An 18,435-nucleotide genomic window follows, 5' to 3' on the forward strand; every position below is an offset into this window, starting at 1 on the left:
AAAACTGTTCTCTGTGCCAGACGCAGGCGAGAAGCTTTCCGTTAAGAATCAGGCTGCCACGCAAACGGAACGTGGTGCTACCTACCTAGCGCTGCGAGGGAAAGTGCATAGCCCAGGCGTGTTTCGGCAGAAGCAGCAGCGCGGAGCATTTCGCTGCCGGCACAGCGCTCTCTGGGCGAGAAGCAGACGACGGTTTGACTCCGGCAGAATGAAAGCGCCACATGGTACGAAGAGCATCGGAATGAAGGCAGAGCACCGAGCTGCTGCCGTGCGCATCGCACAGGCTGCGAGAGGAAGCGTGGCTGTCACTGGCTTCTTTGCGGGTTCACGTTAGCAGTTGAAAACAGAAAGTTCCACTTGCAGCTACTTGTGCTGCTACCTATTTCTCTTCCAGCTCTCCCTGGAAAGAATTGTGCCGAGCTTTACGCTTCCAGATGCACAGATGACGGTGGTAGATGCGGCAGAGAATAGAAAGACAGCGCGCAGCGGACAGTTTCTGGTGCTTTACGTGAGGCAAGGGGGAAGTGCAGCCCAGCAGTGGCTTTTACTTCTGGAGCCTTTTGCTTTGGTAGCAGCAGCTGCTGCGAGTGGGCAACGGAGCTGCGAGAGTGCGTAATGTGACGGCACATCTCGCTGAGAAGGAAGCTGCCGAGCCGCAGCGTGTTGTGCTCCGTTTCAAGGCTACTTGGAGGAGGGGGGTACTCGAAGAACGCCTTCTTTCTGGACGCGTCCTTCTGGGTGTGCTCAAGCTGCATGGACTCGGCAGCACGGAAGGTGTAAGAACCTGTTTCTGGCCAGGCAGTGTGCTGGAGTGCAAAGGGCTGCGCCTTCCTTTCTGAAGCAGCCCAGAGCATTCTCAGCGGAATCTGCTTGTGAAGCAGCTCTTGGCTGGACATTTGCAAGTCGCTCCACTGAGTCCATGAAGCCGGTGGCCAGCTGCTTCGTTCTTCGCCTTCTGGGCTCTGGACAGAGCTGAAGCGCAGCGATGGCTCGGAGCTTTGCCGCTCTTCGGCGTGAGCACTGCACGCAGCCACAGGCTGCTGTGCACGGATTTCCCTCAGCTCGACGTACAATCATTCTCTTGCTGTTTCCCTGAGTCGAAAGCGTCCGTGTAGCTCTCGCTTAGCGAAATGCGTCAGGAGAGAAACACTTGCTGGATGAGCTTTTCGCTGGCCAAGACTTTCAACGCAGCACCACCATTCGGGCAAGGAGGAGGAGAAAGGAGGAGCATCTTTTCGTCCTGGCCCGTTCTTCTGCGCGAGACGCCTCTCCGCGTCTTCGCTCCCTGCAAGGCTGTAATGTGCGCCGTGGTACTTGGAAGTGAGAAGGCAGGTGCAGAGAGCACCGCGATCTGGCGGCGCCGTGCAGGCTGGAAAGGAAAGAGGGCTGCCACCGGAATGTGGTGCGAATACCGGTTTGCACACGTCGAGGGTAAGCTCTGGGTGAGCTTGCTGGCCTAAAACTGTTCTCTGTGCCAGACGCAGGCGAGAAGCTTTCCGTTAAGAATCAGGCTGCCACGCAAACAGAACGTGGTGCTACCTACCTAGCGCTGCGAGGGAAAGTGCATAGCCCAGGCGTGTTTCGGCAGAAGCAGCAGCGCGGAGCATTTCGCTGCCGGCACAGCGCTCTCTGGGCGAGAAGCGGACGACGGTTTGACTCCGGCAGAATGAAAGCGCCACATGGTACGAAGAGCATCGGAATGAAGGCAGAGCACCGAGCTGCTGCCGTGCGCATCGCACAGGCTGCGAGAGGAAGCGTGGCTGTCACTGGCTTCTTTGCGGGTTCACGTTAGCAGTTGAAAACAGAAAGTTCCACTTGCAGCTACTTGTGCTGCTACCTATTTCTCTTCCAGCTCTCCCTGGAAAGAATTGTGCCGAGCTTTACGCTTCCAGATGCACAGATGACGGTGGTAGATGCGGCAGAGAATAGAAAGACAGCGCGCAGCGGACAGTTTCTGGTGCTTTACGTGAGGCAAGGGGGAAGTGCAGCCCAGCAGTGGCTTTTACTTCTGGAGCCTTTTGCTTTGGTAGCAGCAGCTGCTGCGAGTGGGCAACGGAGCTGCGAGAGTGCGTAATGTGACGGCACATCTCGCTGAGAAGGAAGCTGCCGAGCCGCAGCGTGTTGTGCTCCGTTTCAAGGCTACTTGGAGGAGGGGGGTACTCGAAGAACGCCTTCTTTCTGGACGCGTCCTTCTGGGTGTGCTCAAGCTGCATGGACTCGGCAGCACGGAAGGTGTAAGAACCTGTTTCTGGCCAGGCAGTGTGCTGGAGTGCAAAGGGCTGCGCCTTCCTTTCTGAAGCAGCCCAGAGCATTCTCAGCGGAATCTGCTTGTGAAGCAGCTCTTGGCTGGACATTTGCAAGTCGCTCCACTGAGTCCATGAAGCCGGTGGCCAGCTGCTTCGTTCTTCGCCTTCTGGGCTCTGGACAGAGCTGAAGCGCAGCGATGGCTCGGAGCTTTGCCGCTCTTCGGCGTGAGCACTGCACGCAGCCACAGGCTGCTGTGCACGGATTTCCCTCAGCTCGACGTACAATCATTCTCTTGCTGTTTCCCTGAGTCGAAAGCGTCCGTGTAGCTCTCGCTCAGCGAAATGCGTCAGGAGAGAAACACTTGCTGGATGAGCTTTTCGCTGGCCAAGACTTTCAACGCAGCACCACCATTCGGGCAAGGAGGAGGAGAAAGGAGGAGCATCTTTTCGTCCTGGCCCGTTCTTCTGCGCGAGACGCCTCTCCGCGTCTTCGCTCCCTGCAAGGCTGTAATGTGCGCCGTGGTACTTGGAAGTGAGAAGGCAGGTGCAGAGAGCACCGCGATCTGGCGGCGCCGTGCAGGCTGGAAAGGAAAGAGGGCTGCCACCGGAATGTGGTGCGAATACCGGTTTGCACGCATCGAGGGTAAGCTCTGGGTGAGCTTGCTGGCCTAAAACTGTTCTCTGTGCCAGACGCAGGCGAGAAGCTTTCCGTTAAGAATCAGGCTGCCACGCAAACGGAACGTGGTGCTACCTACCTAGCGCTGCGAGGGAAAGTGCATAGCCCAGGCGTGTTTCGGCAGAAGCAGCAGCGCGGAGCATTTCGCTGCCGGCACAGCGCTCTCTGGGCGAGAAGCAGACGACGGTTTGACTCCGGCAGAATGAAAGCGCCACATGGTACGAAGAGCATCGGAATGAAGGCAGAGCACCGAGCTGCTGCCGTGCGCATCGCACAGGCTGCGAGAGGAAGCGTGGCTGTCACTGGCTTCTTTGCGGGTTCACGTTAGCAGTTGAAAACAGAAAGTTCCACTTGCAGCTACTTGTGCTGCTACCTATTTCTCTTCCAGCTCTCCCTGGAAAGAATTGTGCCGAGCTTTACGCTTCCAGATGCACAGATGACGGTGGTAGATGCGGCAGAGAATAGAAAGACAGCGCGCAGCGGACAGTTTCTGGTGCTTTACGTGAGGCAAGGGGGAAGTGCAGCCCAGCAGTGGCTTTTACTTCTGGAGCCTTTTGCTTTGGTAGCAGCAGCTGCTGCGAGTGGGCAACGGAGCTGCGAGAGTGCGTAATGTGACGGCACATCTCGCTGAGAAGGAAGCTGCCGAGCCGCAGCGTGTTGTGCTCCGTTTCAAGGCTACTTGGAGGAGGGGGGTACTCGAAGAACGCCTTCTTTCTGGACGCGTCCTTCTGGGTGTGCTCAAGCTGCATGGACTCGGCAGCACGGAAGGTGTAAGAACCTGTTTCTGGCCAGGCAGTGTGCTGGAGTGCAAAGGGCTGCGCCTTCCTTTCTGAAGCAGCCCAGAGCATTCTCAGCGGAATCTGCTTGTGAAGCAGCTCTTGGCTGGACATTTGCAAGTCGCTCCACTGAGTCCATGAAGCCGGTGGCCAGCTGCTTCGTTCTTCGCCTTCTGGGCTCTGGACAGAGCTGAAGCGCAGCGATGGCTCGGAGCTTTGCCGCTCTTCGGCGTGAGCACTGCACGCAGCCACAGGCTGCTGTGCACGGATTTCCCTCAGCTCGACGTACAATCATTCTCTTGCTGTTTCCCTGAGTCGAAAGCGTCCGTGTAGCTCTCGCTTAGCGAAATGCGTCAGGAGAGAAACACTTGCTGGATGAGCTTTTCGCTGGCCAAGACTTTCAACGCAGCACCACCATTCGGGCAAGGAGGAGGAGAAAGGAGGAGCATCTTTTCGTCCTGGCCCGTTCTTCTGCGCGAGACGCCTCTCCGCGTCTTCGCTCCCTGCAAGGCTGTAATGTGCGCCGTGGTACTTGGAAGTGAGAAGGCAGGTGCAGAGAGCACCGCGATCTGGCGGCGCCGTGCAGGCTGGAAAGGAAAGAGGGCTGCCACCGGAATGTGGTGCGAATACCGGTTTGCACACGTCGAGGGTAAGCTCTGGGTGAGCTTGCTGGCCTAAAACTGTTCTCTGTGCCAGACGCAGGCGAGAAGCTTTCCGTTAAGAATCAGGCTGCCACGCAAACAGAACGTGGTGCTACCTACCTAGCGCTGCGAGGGAAAGTGCATAGCCCAGGCGTGTTTCGGCAGAAGCAGCAGCGCGGAGCATTTCGCTGCCGGCACAGCGCTCTCTGGGCGAGAAGCGGACGACGGTTTGACTCCGGCAGAATGAAAGCGCCACATGGTACGAAGAGCATCGGAATGAAGGCAGAGCACCGAGCTGCTGCCGTGCGCATCGCACAGGCTGCGAGAGGAAGCGTGGCTGTCACTGGCTTCTTTGCGGGTTCACGTTAGCAGTTGAAAACAGAAAGTTCCACTTGCAGCTACTTGTGCTGCTACCTATTTCTCTTCCAGCTCTCCCTGGAAAGAATTGTGCCGAGCTTTACGCTTCCAGATGCACAGATGACGGTGGTAGATGCGGCAGAGAATAGAAAGACAGCGCGCAGCGGACAGTTTCTGGTGCTTTACGTGAGGCAAGGGGGAAGTGCAGCCCAGCAGTGGCTTTTACTTCTGGAGCCTTTTGCTTTGGTAGCAGCAGCTGCTGCGAGTGGGCAACGGAGCTGCGAGAGTGCGTAATGTGACGGCACATCTCGCTGAGAAGGAAGCTGCCGAGCCGCAGCGTGTTGTGCTCCGTTTCAAGGCTACTTGGAGGAGGGGGGTACTCGAAGAACGCCTTCTTTCTGGACGCGTCCTTCTGGGTGTGCTCAAGCTGCATGGACTCGGCAGCACGGAAGGTGTAAGAACCTGTTTCTGGCCAGGCAGTGTGCTGGAGTGCAAAGGGCTGCGCCTTCCTTTCTGAAGCAGCCCAGAGCATTCTCAGCGGAATCTGCTTGTGAAGCAGCTCTTGGCTGGACATTTGCAAGTCGCTCCACTGAGTCCATGAAGCCGGTGGCCAGCTGCTTCGTTCTTCGCCTTCTGGGCTCTGGACAGAGCTGAAGCGCAGCGATGGCTCGGAGCTTTGCCGCTCTTCGGCGTGAGCACTGCACGCAGCCACAGGCTGCTGTGCACGGATTTCCCTCAGCTCGACGTACAATCATTCTCTTGCTGTTTCCCTGAGTCGAAAGTGTCCGTGTAGCTCTCGCTCAGCGAAATGCGTCAGGAGAGAAACACTTGCTGGATGAGCTTTTCGCTGGCCAAGACTTTCAACGCAGCACCACCATTCGGGCAAGGAGGAGGAGAAAGGAGGAGCATCTTTTCGTCCTGGCCCGTTCTTCTGCGCGAGACGCCTCTCCGCGTCTTCGCTCCCTGCAAGGCTGTAATGTGCGCCGTGGTACTTGGAAGTGAGAAGGCAGGTGCAGAGAGCACCGCGATCTGGCGGCGCCGTGCAGGCTGGAAAGGAAAGAGGGCTGCCACCGGAATGTGGTGCGAATACCGGTTTGCACGCGTCGAGGGTAAGCTCTGGGTGAGCTTGCTGGCCTAAAACTGTTCTCTGTGCCAGACGCAGGCGAGAAGCTTTCCGTTAAGAATCAGGCTGCCACGCAAACGGAACGTGGTGCTACCTACCTAGCGCTGCGAGGGAAAGTGCATAGCCCAGGCGTGTTTCGGCAGAAGCAGCAGCGCGGAGCATTTCGCTGCCGGCACAGCGCTCTCTGGGCGAGAAGCAGACGACGGTTTGACTCCGGCAGAATGAAAGCGCCACATGGTACGAAGAGCATCGGAATGAAGGCAGAGCACCGAGCTGCTGCCGTGCGCATCGCACAGGCTGCGAGAGGAAGCGTGGCTGTCACTGGCTTCTTTGCGGGTTCACGTTAGCAGTTGAAAACAGAAAGTTCCACTTGCAGCTACTTGTGCTGCTACCTATTTCTCTTCCAGCTCTCCCTGGAAAGAATTGTGCCGAGCTTTACGCTTCCAGATGCACAGATGACGGTGGTAGATGCGGCAGAGAATAGAAAGACAGCGCGCAGCGGACAGTTTCTGGTGCTTTACGTGAGGCAAGGGGGAAGTGCAGCCCAGCAGTGGCTTTTACTTCTGGAGCCTTTTGCTTTGGTAGCAGCAGCTGCTGCGAGTGGGCAACGGAGCTGCGAGAGTGCGTAATGTGACGGCACATCTCGCTGAGAAGGAAGCTGCCGAGCCGCAGCGTGTTGTGCTCCGTTTCAAGGCTACTTGGAGGAGGGGGGTACTCGAAGAACGCCTTCTTTCTGGACGCGTCCTTCTGGGTGTGCTCAAGCTGCATGGACTCGGCAGCACGGAAGGTGTAAGAACCTGTTTCTGGCCAGGCAGTGTGCTGGAGTGCAAAGGGCTGCGCCTTCCTTTCTGAAGCAGCCCAGAGCATTCTCAGCGGAATCTGCTTGTGAAGCAGCTCTTGGCTGGACATTTGCAAGTCGCTCCACTGAGTCCATGAAGCCGGTGGCCAGCTGCTTCGTTCTTCGCCTTCTGGGCTCTGGACAGAGCTGAAGCGCAGCGATGGCTCGGAGCTTTGCCGCTCTTCGGCGTGAGCACTGCACGCAGCCACAGGCTGCTGTGCACGGATTTCCCTCAGCTCGACGTACAATCATTCTCTTGCTGTTTCCCTGAGTCGAAAGCGTCCGTGTAGCTCTCGCTCAGCGAAATGCGTCAGGAGAGAAACACTTGCTGGATGAGCTTTTCGCTGGCCAAGACTTTCAACGCAGCACCACCATTCGGGCAAGGAGGAGGAGAAAGGAGGAGCATCTTTTCGTCCTGGCCCGTTCTTCTGCGCGAGACGCCTCTCCGCGTCTTCGCTCCCTGCAAGGCTGTAATGTGCGCCGTGGTACTTGGAAGTGAGAAGGCAGGTGCAGAGAGCACCGCGATCTGGCGGCGCCGTGCAGGCTGGAAAGGAAAGAGGGCTGCCACCGGAATGTGGTGCGAATACCGGTTTGCACGCATCGAGGGTAAGCTCTGGGTGAGCTTGCTGGCCTAAAACTGTTCTCTGTGCCAGACGCAGGCGAGAAGCTTTCCGTTAAGAATCAGGCTGCCACGCAAACGGAACGTGGTGCTACCTACCTAGCGCTGCGAGGGAAAGTGCATAGCCCAGGCGTGTTTCGGCAGAAGCAGCAGCGCGGAGCATTTCGCTGCCGGCACAGCGCTCTCTGGGCGAGAAGCAGACGACGGTTTGACTCCGGCAGAATGAAAGCGCCACATGGTACGAAGAGCATCGGAATGAAGGCAGAGCACCGAGCTGCTGCCGTGCGCATCGCACAGGCTGCGAGAGGAAGCGTGGCTGTCACTGGCTTCTTTGCGGGTTCACGTTAGCAGTTGAAAACAGAAAGTTCCACTTGCAGCTACTTGTGCTGCTACCTATTTCTCTTCCAGCTCTCCCTGGAAAGAATTGTGCCGAGCTTTACGCTTCCAGATGCACAGATGACGGTGGTAGATGCGGCAGAGAATAGAAAGACAGCGCGCAGCGGACAGTTTCTGGTGCTTTACGTGAGGCAAGGGGGAAGTGCAGCCCAGCAGTGGCTTTTACTTCTGGAGCCTTTTGCTTTGGTAGCAGCAGCTGCTGCGAGTGGGCAACGGAGCTGCGAGAGTGCGTAATGTGACGGCACATCTCGCTGAGAAGGAAGCTGCCGAGCCGCAGCGTGTTGTGCTCCGTTTCAAGGCTACTTGGAGGAGGGGGGTACTCGAAGAACGCCTTCTTTCTGGACGCGTCCTTCTGGGTGTGCTCAAGCTGCATGGACTCGGCAGCACGGAAGGTGTAAGAACCTGTTTCTGGCCAGGCAGTGTGCTGGAGTGCAAAGGGCTGCGCCTTCCTTTCTGAAGCAGCCCAGAGCATTCTCAGCGGAATCTGCTTGTGAAGCAGCTCTTGGCTGGACATTTGCAAGTCGCTCCACTGAGTCCATGAAGCCGGTGGCCAGCTGCTTCGTTCTTCGCCTTCTGGGCTCTGGACAGAGCTGAAGCGCAGCGATGGCTCGGAGCTTTGCCGCTCTTCGGCGTGAGCACTGCACGCAGCCACAGGCTGCTGTGCACGGATTTCCCTCAGCTCGACGTACAATCATTCTCTTGCTGTTTCCCTGAGTCGAAAGCGTCCGTGTAGCTCTCGCTTAGCGAAATGCGTCAGGAGAGAAACACTTGCTGGATGAGCTTTTCGCTGGCCAAGACTTTCAACGCAGCACCACCATTCGGGCAAGGAGGAGGAGAAAGGAGGAGCATCTTTTCGTCCTGGCCCGTTCTTCTGCGCGAGACGCCTCTCCGCGTCTTCGCTCCCTGCAAGGCTGTAATGTGCGCCGTGGTACTTGGAAGTGAGAAGGCAGGTGCAGAGAGCACCGCGATCTGGCGGCGCCGTGCAGGCTGGAAAGGAAAGAGGGCTGCCACCGGAATGTGGTGCGAATACCGGTTTGCACACGTCGAGGGTAAGCTCTGGGTGAGCTTGCTGGCCTAAAACTGTTCTCTGTGCCAGACGCAGGCGAGAAGCTTTCCGTTAAGAATCAGGCTGCCACGCAAACAGAACGTGGTGCTACCTACCTAGCGCTGCGAGGGAAAGTGCATAGCCCAGGCGTGTTTCGGCAGAAGCAGCAGCGCGGAGCATTTCGCTGCCGGCACAGCGCTCTCTGGGCGAGAAGCGGACGACGGTTTGACTCCGGCAGAATGAAAGCGCCACATGGTACGAAGAGCATCGGAATGAAGGCAGAGCACCGAGCTGCTGCCGTGCGCATCGCACAGGCTGCGAGAGGAAGCGTGGCTGTCACTGGCTTCTTTGCGGGTTCACGTTAGCAGTTGAAAACAGAAAGTTCCACTTGCAGCTACTTGTGCTGCTACCTATTTCTCTTCCAGCTCTCCCTGGAAAGAATTGTGCCGAGCTTTACGCTTCCAGATGCACAGATGACGGTGGTAGATGCGGCAGAGAATAGAAAGACAGCGCGCAGCGGACAGTTTCTGGTGCTTTACGTGAGGCAAGGGGGAAGTGCAGCCCAGCAGTGGCTTTTACTTCTGGAGCCTTTTGCTTTGGTAGCAGCAGCTGCTGCGAGTGGGCAACGGAGCTGCGAGAGTGCGTAATGTGACGGCACATCTCGCTGAGAAGGAAGCTGCCGAGCCGCAGCGTGTTGTGCTCCGTTTCAAGGCTACTTGGAGGAGGGGGGTACTCGAAGAACGCCTTCTTTCTGGACGCGTCCTTCTGGGTGTGCTCAAGCTGCATGGACTCGGCAGCACGGAAGGTGTAAGAACCTGTTTCTGGCCAGGCAGTGTGCTGGAGTGCAAAGGGCTGCGCCTTCCTTTCTGAAGCAGCCCAGAGCATTCTCAGCGGAATCTGCTTGTGAAGCAGCTCTTGGCTGGACATTTGCAAGTCGCTCCACTGAGTCCATGAAGCCGGTGGCCAGCTGCTTCGTTCTTCGCCTTCTGGGCTCTGGACAGAGCTGAAGCGCAGCGATGGCTCGGAGCTTTGCCGCTCTTCGGCGTGAGCACTGCACGCAGCCACAGGCTGCTGTGCACGGATTTCCCTCAGCTCGACGTACAATCATTCTCTTGCTGTTTCCCTGAGTCGAAAGTGTCCGTGTAGCTCTCGCTCAGCGAAATGCGTCAGGAGAGAAACACTTGCTGGATGAGCTTTTCGCTGGCCAAGACTTTCAACGCAGCACCACCATTCGGGCAAGGAGGAGGAGAAAGGAGGAGCATCTTTTCGTCCTGGCCCGTTCTTCTGCGCGAGACGCCTCTCCGCGTCTTCGCTCCCTGCAAGGCTGTAATGTGCGCCGTGGTACTTGGAAGTGAGAAGGCAGGTGCAGAGAGCACCGCGATCTGGCGGCGCCGTGCAGGCTGGAAAGGAAAGAGGGCTGCCACCGGAATGTGGTGCGAATACCGGTTTGCACGCGTCGAGGGTAAGCTCTGGGTGAGCTTGCTGGCCTAAAACTGTTCTCTGTGCCAGACGCAGGCGAGAAGCTTTCCGTTAAGAATCAGGCTGCCACGCAAACGGAACGTGGTGCTACCTACCTAGCGCTGCGAGGGAAAGTGCATAGCCCAGGCGTGTTTCGGCAGAAGCAGCAGCGCGGAGCATTTCGCTGCCGGCACAGCGCTCTCTGGGCGAGAAGCGGACGACGGTTTGACTCCGGCAGAATGAAAGCGCCACATGGTACGAAGAGCATCGGAATGAAGGCAGAGCACCGAGCTGCTGCCGTGCGCATCGCACAGGCTGCGAGAGGAAGCGTGGCTGTCACTGGCTTCTTTGCGGGTTCACGTTAGCAGTTGAAAACAGAAAGTTCCACTTGCAGCTACTTGTGCTGCTACCTATTTCTCTTCCAGCTCTCCCTGGAAAGAATTGTGCCGAGCTTTACGCTTCCAGATGCACAGATGACGGTGGTAGATGCGGCAGAGAATAGAAAGACAGCGCGCAGCGGACAGTTTCTGGTGCTTTACGTGAGGCAAGGGGGAAGTGCAGCCCAGCAGTGGCTTTTACTTCTGGAGCCTTTTGCTTTGGTAGCAGCAGCTGCTGCGAGTGGGCAACGGAGCTGCGAGAGTGCGTAATGTGACGGCACATCTCGCTGAGAAGGAAGCTGCCGAGCCGCAGCGTGTTGTGCTCCGTTTCAAGGCTACTTGGAGGAGGGGGGTAGTCGAAGAACGCCTTCTTTCTGGACGCGTCCTTCTGGGTGTGCTCAAGCTGCATGGACTCGGCAGCACGGAAGGTGTAAGAACCTGTTTCTGGCCAGGCAGTGTGCTGGAGTGCAAAGGGCTGCGCCTTCCTTTCTGAAGCAGCCCAGAGCATTCTCAGCGGAATCTGCTTGTGAAGCAGCTCTTGGCTGGACATTTGCAAGTCGCTCCACTGAGTCCATGAAGCCGGTGGCCAGCTGCTTCGTTCTTCGCCTTCTGGGCTCTGGACAGAGCTGAAGCGCAGCGATGGCTCGGAGCTTTGCCGCTCTTCGGCGTGAGCACTGCACGCAGCCACAGGCTGCTGTGCACGGATTTCCCTCAGCTCGACGTACAATCATTCTCTTGCTGTTTCCCTGAGTCGAAAGCGTCCGTGTAGCTCTCGCTCAGCGAAATGCGTCAGGAGAGAAACACTTGCTGGATGAGCTTTTCGCTGGCCAAGACTTTCAACGCAGCACCACCATTCGGGCAAGGAGGAGGAGAAAGGAGGAGCATCTTTTCGTCCTGGCCCGTTCTTCTGCGCGAGACGCCTCTCCGCGTCTTCGCTCCCTGCAAGGCTGTAATGTGCGCCGTGGTACTTGGAAGTGAGAAGGCAGGTGCAGAGAGCACCGCGATCTGGCGGCGCCGTGCAGGCTGGAAAGGAAAGAGGGCTGCCACCGGAATGTGGTGCGAATACCGGTTTGCACGCGTCGAGGGTAAGCTCTGGGTGAGCTTGCTGGCCTAAAACTGTTCTCTGTGCCAGACGCAGGCGAGAAGCTTTCCGTTAAGAATCAGGCTGCCACGCAAACGGAACGTGGTGCTACCTACCTAGCGCTGCGAGGGAAAGTGCATAGCCCAGGCGTGTTTCGGCAGAAGCAGCAGCGCGGAGCATTTCGCTGCCGGCACAGTGCTCTCTGGGCGAGAAGCAGACGACGGTTTGACTCCGGCAGAATGAAAGCGCCACATGGTACGAAGAGCATCGGAATGAAGGCAGAGCACCGAGCTGCTGCCGTGCGCATCGCACAGGCTGCGAGAGGAAGCGTGGCTGTCACTGGCTTCTTTGCGGGTTCACGTTAGCAGTTGAAAACAGAAAGTTCCACTTGCAGCTACTTGTGCTGCTACCTATTTCTCTTCCAGCTCTCCCTGGAAAGAATTGTGCCGAGCTTTACGCTTCCAGATGCACAGATGACGGTGGTAGATGCGGCAGAGAATAGAAAGACAGCGCGCAGCGGACAGTTTCTGGTGCTTTACGTGAGGCAAGGGGGAAGTGCAGCCCAGCAGTGGCTTTTACTTCTGGAGCCTTTTGCTTTGGTAGCAGCAGCTGCTGCGAGTGGGCAACGGAGCTGCGAGAGTGCGTAATGTGACGGCACATCTCGCTGAGAAGGAAGCTGCCGAGCCGCAGCGTGTTGTGCTCCGTTTCAAGGCTACTTGGAGGAGGGGGGTACTCGAAGAACGCCTTCTTTCTGGACGCGTCCTTCTGGGTGTGCTCAAGCTGCATGGACTCGGCAGCACGGAAGGTGTAAGAACCTGTTTCTGGCCAGGCAGTGTGCTGGAGTGCAAAGGGCTGCGCCTTCCTTTCTGAAGCAGCCCAGAGCATTCTCAGCGGAATCTGCTTGTGAAGCAGCTCTTGGCTGGACATTTGCAAGTCGCTCCACTGAGTCCATGAAGCCGGTGGCCAGCTGCTTCGTTCTTCGCCTTCTGGGCTCTGGACAGAGCTGAAGCGCAGCGATGGCTCGGAGCTTTGCCGCTCTTCGGCGTGAGCACTGCACGCAGCCACAGGCTGCTGTGCACGGATTTCCCTCAGCTCGACGTACAATCATTCTCTTGCTGTTTCCCTGAGTCGAAAGCGTCCGTGTAGCTCTCGCTCAGCGAAATGCGTCAGGAGAGAAACACTTGCTGGATGAGCTTTTCGCTGGCCAAGACTTTCAACGCAGCACCACCATTCGGGCAAGGAGGAGGAGAAAGGAGGAGCATCTTTTCGTCCTGGCCCGTTCTTCTGCGCGAGACGCCTCTCCGCGTCTTCGCTCCCTGCAAGGCTGTAATGTGCGCCGTGGTACTTGGAAGTGAGAAGGCAGGTGCAGAGAGCACCGCGATCTGGCGGCGCCGTGCAGGCTGGAAAGGAAAGAGGGCTGCCACCGGAATGTGGTGCGAATACCGGTTTGCACGCGTCGAGGGTAAGCTCTGGGTGAGCTTGCTGGCCTAAAACTGTTCTCTGTGCCAGACGCAGGCGAGAAGCTTTCCATTAAGAATCAGGCTGCCACGCAAACGGAACGTGGTGCTACCTACCTAGCGCTGCGAGGGAAAGTGCATAGCCCAGGCGTGTTTCGGCAGAAGCAGCAGCGCGGAGCATTTCGCTGCCGGCACAGCGCTCTCTGGGCGAGAAGCGGACGACGGTTTGACTCCGGCAGAATGAAAGCGCCACATGGTACGAAGAGCATCGGAATGAAGGCAGAGCACCGAGCTGCTGCCGTGCGCATCGCACAGGCTGCGAGAGGAAGCGTGGCTGTCACTGGCTTCTTTGCGGGTTCACGTTAGCAGTTGAAAACAGAAAGTTCCACTTGCAGCTACTTGTGCTGCTACCTATTTCTCTTCCAGCTCTCCCTGGAAAGAATTGTGCCGAGCTTTACGCTTCCAGATGCACAGATGACGGTGGTAGATGCGGCAGAGAATAGAAAGACAGCGCGCAGCGGACAGTTTCTGGTGCTTTACGTGAGGCAAGGGGGAAGTGCAGCCCAGCAGTGGCTTTTACTTCTGGAGCCTTTTGCTTTGGTAGCAGCAGCTGCTGCGAGTGGGCAACGGAGCTGCGAGAGTGCGTAATGTGACGGCACATCTCGCTGAGAAGGAAGCTGCCGAGCCGCAGCGTGTTGTGCTCCGTTTCAAGGCTACTTGGAGGAGGGGGGTACTCGAAGAACGCCTTCTTTCTGGACGCGTCCTTCTGGGTGTGCTCAAGCTGCATGGACTCGGCAGCACGGAAGGTGTAAGAACCTGTTTCTGGCCAGGCAGTGTGCTGGAGTGCAAAGGGCTGCGCCTTCCTTTCTGAAGCAGCCCAGAGCATTCTCAGCGGAATCTGCTTGTGAAGCAGCTCTTGGCTGGACATTTGCAAGTCGCTCCACTGAGTCCATGAAGCCGGTGGCCAGCTGCTTCGTTCTTCGCCTTCTGGGCTCTGGACAGAGCTGAAGCACAGCGATGGCTCGGAGCTTTGCCGCTCTTCGGCGTGAGCACTGCACGCAGCCACAGGCTGCTGTGCACGGATTTCCCTCAGCTCGACGTACAATCATTCTCTTGCTGTTTCCCTGAGTCGAAAGCGTCCGTGTAGCTCTCGCTCAGCGAAATGCGTCAGGAGAGAAACACTTGCTGGATGAGCTTTTCGCTGGCCAAGACTTTCAACGCAGCACCACCATTCGGGCAAGGAGGAGGAGAAAGGAGGAGCATCTTTTCGTCCTGGCCCGTTCTTCTGCGCGAGACGCCTCTCCGCGTCTTCGCTCCCTGCAAGGCTGTAATGTGCGCCGTGGTACTTGGAAGTGAGAAGGCAGGTGCAGAGAGCACTGCGATCTGGCGGCGCCGTGCAGGCTGGAAAGGAAAGAGGGCTGCCACCGGAATGTGGTGCGAATACCGGTTTGCACGCGTCGAGGGTAAGCTCTGGGTGAGCTTGCTGGCCTAAAACTGTTCTCTGTGCCAGACGCAGGCGAGAAGCTTTCCGTTAAGAATCAGGCTGCCACGCAAACGGAACGTGGTGCTACCTACCTAGCGCTGCGAGGGAAAGTGCATAGCCCAGGCGTGTTTCGGCAGAAGCAGCAGCGCGGAGCATTTCGCTGCCGGCACAGCGCTCTCTGGGCGAGAAGCAGACGACGGTTTGACTCCGGCAGAATGAAAGCGCCACATGGTACGAAGAGCATCGGAATGAAGGCAGAGCACCGAGCTGCTGCCGTGCGCATCGCACAGGCTGCGAGAGGAAGCGTGGCTGTCACTGGCTTCTTTGCGGGTTCACGTTAGCAGTTGAAAACAGAAAGTTCCACTTGCAGCTACTTGTGCTGCTACCTATTTCTCTTCCAGCTCTCCCTGGAAAGAATTGTGCCGAGCTTTACGCTTCCAGATGCACAGATGACGGTGGTAGATGCGGCAGAGAATAGAAAGACAGCGCGCAGCGGACAGTTTCTGGTGCTTTACGTGAGGCAAGGGGGAAGTGCAGCCCAGCAGTGGCTTTTACTTCTGGAGCCTTTTGCTTTGGTAGCAGCAGCTGCTGCGAGTGGGCAACGGAGCTGCGAGAGTGCGTAATGTGACGGCACATCTCGCTGAGAAGGAAGCTGCCGAGCCGCAGCGTGTTGTGCTCCGTTTCAAGGCTACTTGGAGGAGGGGGGTACTCGAAGAACGCCTTCTTTCTGGACGCGTCCTTCTGGGTGTGCTCAAGCTGCATGGACTCGGCAGCACGGAAGGTGTAAGAACCTGTTTCTGGCCAGGCAGTGTGCTGGAGTGCAAAGGGCTGCGCCTTCCTTTCTGAAGCAGCCCAGAGCATTCTCAGCGGAATCTGCTTGTGAAGCAGCTCTTGGCTGGACATTTGCAAGTCGCTCCACTGAGTCCATGAAGCCGGTGGCCAGCTGCTTCGTTCTTCGCCTTCTGGGCTCTGGACAGAGCTGAAGCGCAGCGATGGCTCGGAGCTTTGCCGCTCTTCGGCGTGAGCACTGCACGCAGCCACAGGCTGCTGTGCACGGATTTCCCTCAGCTCGACGTACAATCATTCTCTTGCTGTTTCCCTGAGTCGAAAGCGTCCGTGTAGCTCTCGCTCAGCGAAATGCGTCAGGAGAGAAACACTTGCTGGATGAGCTTTTCGCTGGCCAAGACTTTCAACGCAGCACCACCATTCGGGCAAGGAGGAGGAGAAAGGAGGAGCATCTTTTCGTCCTGGCCCGTTCTTCTGCGCGAGACGCCTCTCCGCGTCTTCGCTCCCTGCAAGGCTGTAATGTGCGCCGTGGTACTTGGAAGTGAGAAGGCAGGTGCAGAGAGCACCGCGATCTGGCGGCGCCGTGCAGGCTGGAAAGGAAAGAGGGCTGCCACCGGAATGTGGTGCGAATACCGGTTTGCACGCGTCGAGGGTAAGCTCTGGGTGAGCTTGCTGGCCTAAAACTGTTCTCTGTGCCAGACGCAGGCGAGAAGCTTTCCGTTAAGAATCAGGCTGCCACGCAAACGGAACGTGGTGCTACCTACCTAGCGCTGCGAGGGAAAGTGCATAGCCCAGGCGTGTTTCGGCAGAAGCAGCAGCGCGGAGCATTTCGCTGCCGGCACAGCGCTCTCTGGGCGAGAAGCAGACGACGGTTTGACTCCGGCAGAATGAAAGCGCCACATGGTACGAAGAGCATCGGAATGAAGGCAGAGCACCGAGCTGCTGCCGTGCGCATCGCACAGGCTGCGAGAGGAAGCGTGGCTGTCACTGGCTTCTTTGCGGGTTCACGTTAGCAGTTGAAAACAGAAAGTTCCACTTGCAGCTACTTGTGCTGCTACCTATTTCTCTTCCAGCTCTCCCTGGAAAGAATTGTGCCGAGCTTTACGCTTCCAGATGCACAGATGACGGTGGTAGATGCGGCAGAGAATAGAAAGACAGCGCGCAGCGGACAGTTTCTGGTGCTTTACGTGAGGCAAGGGGGAAGTGCAGCCCAGCAGTGGCTTTTACTTCTGGAGCCTTTTGCTTTGGTAGCAGCAGCTGGTGCGAGTGGGCAACGGAGCTGCGAGAGTGCGTAATGTGACGGCACATCTCGCTGAGAAGGAAGCTGCCGAGCCGCAGCGTGTTGTGCTCCGTTTCAAGGCTACTTGGAGGAGGGGGGTACTCGAAGAACGCCTTCTTTCTGGACGCGTCCTTCTGGGTGTGCTCAAGCTGCATGGACTCGGCAGCACGGAAGGTGTAAGAACCTGTTTCTGGCCAGGCAGTGTGCTGGAGTGCAAAGGGCTGCGCCTTCCTTTCTGAAGCAGCCCAGAGCATTCTCAGCGGAATCTGCTTGTGAAGCAGCTCTTGGCTGGACATTTGCAAGTCGCTCCACTGAGTCCATGAAGCCGGTGGCCAGCTGCTTCGTTCTTCGCCTTCTGGGCTCTGGACAGAGCTGAAGCGCAGCGATGGCTCGGAGCTTTGCCGCTCTTCGGCGTGAGCACTGCACGCAGCCACAGGCTGCTGTGCACGGATTTCCCTCAGCTCGACGTACAATCATTCTCTTGCTGTTTCCCTGAGTCGAAAGCGTCCGTGTAGCTCTCGCTCAGCGAAATGCGTCAGGAGAGAAACACTTGCTGGATGAGCTTTTCGCTGGCCAAGACTTTCAACGCAGCACCACCATTCGGGCAAGGAGGAGGAGAAAGGAGGAGCATCTTTTCGTCCTGGCCCGTTCTTCTGCGCGAGACGCCTCTCCGCGTCTTCGCTCCCTGCAAGGCTGTAATGTGCGCCGTGGTACTTGGAAGTGAGAAGGCAGGTGCAGAGAGCACCGCGATCTGGCGGCGCCGTGCAGGCTGGAAAGGAAAGAGGGCTGCCACCGGAATGTGGTGCGAATACCGGTTTGCACGCGTCGAGGGTAAGCTCTGGGTGAGCTTGCTGGCCTAAAACTGTTCTCTGTGCCAGACGCAGGCGAGAAGCTTTCCGTTAAGAATCAGGCTGCCACGCAAACGGAACGTGGTGCTACCTACCTAGCGCTGCGAGGGAAAGTGCATAGCCCAGGCGTGTTTCGGCAGAAGCAGCAGCGCGGAGCATTTCGCTGCCGGCACAGCGCTCTCTGGGCGAGAAGCGGACGACGGTTTGACTCCGGCAGAATGAAAGCGCCACATGGTACGAAGAGCATCGGAATGAAGGCAGAGCACCGAGCTGCTGCCGTGCGCATCGCACAGGCTGCGAGAGGAAGCGTGGCTGTCACTGGCTTCTTTGCGGGTTCACGTTAGCAGTTGAAAACAGAAAGTTCCACTTGCAGCTACTTGTGCTGCTACCTATTTCTCTTCCAGCTCTCCCTGGAAAGAATTGTGCCGAGCTTTACGCTTCCAGATGCACAGATGACGGTGGTAGATGCGGCAGAGAATAGAAAGACAGCGCGCAGCGGACAGTTTCTGGTGCTTTACGTGAGGCAAGGGGGAAGTGCAGCCCAGCAGTGGCTTTTACTTCTGGAGCCTTTTGCTTTGGTAGCAGCAGCTGCTGCGAGTGGGCAACGGAGCTGCGAGAGTGCGTAATGTGACGGCACATCTCGCTGAGAAGGAAGCTGCCGAGCCGCAGCGTGTTGTGCTCCGTTTCAAGGCTACTTGGAGGAGGGGGGTACTCGAAGAACGCCTTCTTTCTGGACGCGTCCTTCTGGGTGTGCTCAAGCTGCATGGACTCGGCAGCACGGAAGGTGTAAGAACCTGTTTCTGGCCAGGCAGTGTGCTGGAGTGCAAAGGGCTGCGCCTTCCTTTCTGAAGCAGCCCAGAGCATTCTCAGCGGAATCTGCTTGTGAAGCAGCTCTTGGCTGGACATTTGCAAGTCGCTCCACTGAGTCCATGAAGCCGGTGGCCAGCTG

The sequence above is a fragment of the Aphelocoma coerulescens genome, chromosome 4A (genome assembly GCF_041296385.1).
Source record: "Aphelocoma coerulescens isolate FSJ_1873_10779 chromosome 4A, UR_Acoe_1.0, whole genome shotgun sequence".
Lineage (NCBI taxonomy): Eukaryota > Metazoa > Chordata > Aves > Passeriformes > Corvidae > Aphelocoma > Aphelocoma coerulescens.